Raw genomic sequence first — 3,072 nt, forward strand, 5'->3', positions numbered from 1 at the left:
ACCTGGTTAAGCACTCACATTAAAGTGTGCAAGCCCCTGGTCTGCTGCAGGTGGAAAGCTTCACAGGTGGTGGAGCAGGGCTGCAGGTGTCTGTCTCTCTATTTAAATATATTTAAATTTACTTATTGGATAAAGACAGAAATCAAGAGGGATGGGGAAGATAGTGAGGGAGACACCTGCAGCCCTGCTTCACCACTTGTGAAGCTTCCCCCTATAGGTGGGGACTGTGGGCTTGAACCCAGATCCTTGTAATGTGTGCTCAACCAGGGTGACACCACCCGGCCCCTGAGAGTCCAGTGCCTTAACCACTGAGCCACTTCCCAGGCTTTATTTATTTGTAGAGTGTGATAAAGAGATAGGGAGAAAGACAAAGAGAAAAGGAGACACCTATAGCACTGCTCCACCACTAGCAAAATTTCCCCTCTTCAGGTGAAGATCCAGGGCTTGAACCTGGGTCCTTGCACATGGTAATGTGTGTTTCTAGCAGTGTGAACCACCTGACCCCTCCCTTTGTCTTTTATTGGGGTCTGGAGATGCTGATAATGCATCTGTGTTTGGGGAATGAGGCCTAGCCCTCTGCTGTTCCAGAGGTTTCTGGTCAGTGTAGGTGTACTCAGCTCTTCTGACAGGTGTGTACATTTGCAGAGACCTCCTTCTCATACTTTTATCTCATACATCTCCTCTCATAGGCTTTCATCTCGTACTGCCTATATCTAAGCTCAAGGTGAGATCAACAAGAACCAGAAGGTGGAAAGCCCAAAAGGCCACACTCAAACTTTGTAATACAGAAATCTGTTTGTATCCCACAACATTTCTTTTTGGTTTATTTATTTATTTGTGAGCAACAAGGGAGGAGAACCAGAGCATCGCTCTGGCACATGTGATACCAGGGACTGAACTTAGTACTTCATGCTTGAGATTCCAAAACTCTATCCACTGTGTCACCTCCCAGACCACCAAAATACTTCCTTTCATAGACAGGAGTGAATGAGTTGAACCCATCTGTAACAAGAAAAGTGTTGCCCAGAGTCAGGCAGTAATGCAGTGGGTTAAGCGCATATGGCGCCAAGTGCAAGCACCAGGGGAAGGGGGAAGGATCCCGGTTGAGCCCTCCCACACACACCTTCAGGGGAGTCGCTTCACAGGCGGTGAAGCAGGTCTGCAGGTGTCTCTTTTTCTCTCCCCTTCTGTCTTTCCCTCCTCTCTCCATTTCTCTCTGTCCTATCTAACAATGACGACATCAACAACAACAATAAAAAACAAGGGCAACAAAAGGGAAAAATAAATATTTAAAAAATTATAAAAAGAAAAAGAAAGAAAAGTGTTGCCAAAGGAACTGAGGCCAGGGCTGCAATAACCCCCCCACTCCTGCTTTTTTTTTTTTTTTTTTTTCTGTGGGTAGATTGAACTCTCTATTCTGCCTATTGGGCTGTCACAGCCTGAGTGAAACCTTGTATGTGGCAAGAAGGTTTCTCATCCTCTCTAGGACTCCCAAGAACTCACCTTCATGCACTACTCCCAAGAACTCACCTTCATGCACTCTCAGTTCTGAGCTGAAGGGAGGCTCTGGGCTTTTTGGTTACAGCAACATCTATGCCTCCAGGTGGAGACTTGACTCTCTGGGTTGGCCATGGGTATGGCCTTAGGTGGATTTTTTTTTTTTTTTTTTTTTTTTTTTTGGTGATCCCTTTATAATACTGAATGGTGATGTTTTCTTTTCTTTCTTTCTTTTTTTCTTTTTTTTTTTTTTTTTGCCACCAGGGTTATTGCTCAGGTGGCCAATTGTTCCTTTTTTTTTTTTCTTTTTCCTTTTTATTTGACAGGATAGAGATAAACTAAGAGGTGGATATAGGGAGAGAGACAGACACCTGCACCACGACTTTATCTTTTGTGAAGATTCCCCCCCTGCAGGTGGGGACTGGGGACTTGAACCCAAGTACTTGAGCATGGTAATGTGAACACTCAGCTGGGCGAGTCACCACTCTGCCTCCTATGTGATCTTTTTAAAGCTGGAGTAGAGACAGGCAGTCTTCCCATACCTGGTACCAACAGGCAACATGTAGCCAACGGTGTAGTTTCACCCCAGGGCTCCCAGAAAGAATCTGTTCAGCGTGACCAGATATTTTGGCTTCTTCATGTGGGGTACAAACCTCACCACCCACTCTGGGGTGGCTTCAGGTTTGTACCTTGTGCTATTTCCCAGCTTGCTCTTTTTGTGTCAAGTCAATTACAGAGGAGCTGTTTCCTGGGACCACATGGAACTCGGCCAGAATCCAACACTATCTGGAGTTACACACCAATACTGCAGTTCTCTTTGGACATTTAGGTCAGTCCTTCCCTTCAGAAACCAGACCCTCCTTCACCTTGGGGTTGTCTTCCCAGGGCGCCTCCCAGTTTGTTCAGGAAGGCCAGCTTCTCCCTGCCCTCCCCTTCCAGATGTTTTTCCTAGAGTGAGCCTAGAATCTTCACTCACAGAGAGTAAAGATAAGCTCCAGTTTGGCCCCACTTGTCCGGGCCAAGGGTCTTCCGTGAGGGACCACTTCCCTGCACCTCCGCAGGGGGAGGCATCTCAGGTTCTTCCTTGGTGACCAGGCTCAGGCTTGCAACTGCATCCTCTGACTACGAAGGCGTGCGGCCCGGCAAGTGGCACAGTAGCTAGAGTATTAGACTCTCAAGGTCCTGCGTTCGATCCCTGGCATCGCATGCGCGGGATTGATGCTCTCTTCCTCATTAATCAATCGTTAAAAAAAAAAAAATGAATATGCAGCCGCGGTCGTCAGCACCCTAGGCAACAGCCCCTTCCTAAGGCTGAGAAGTTCCCACTTGGTAAGTGGCTTGCGATCCTATCCCAGCAACACACCTTGTTGCTCTTCTGCCTCCACCCAGCAAAGTTTAGCGCCAGCACCACCTTCCCGGCTCTTGCCGGAAGTGTGGCAAAGGCTGGCAGGTTGTTAAGCCCTGCGTTGCCCTCCTGGGGCGGGGCCGGGGCGGGTTTCAGAGACTCCTCCCCTAGCACCGGAAGTGTCTAGTAGCCGGACTCTTGGGGGCGTGACCGGAAGTGCCTCCGAAGCG

This window comes from Erinaceus europaeus, chromosome 15 (assembly GCF_950295315.1).
Source record: "Erinaceus europaeus chromosome 15, mEriEur2.1, whole genome shotgun sequence".
In the NCBI taxonomy this organism is placed as follows: Eukaryota; Metazoa; Chordata; class Mammalia; order Eulipotyphla; family Erinaceidae; genus Erinaceus; species Erinaceus europaeus.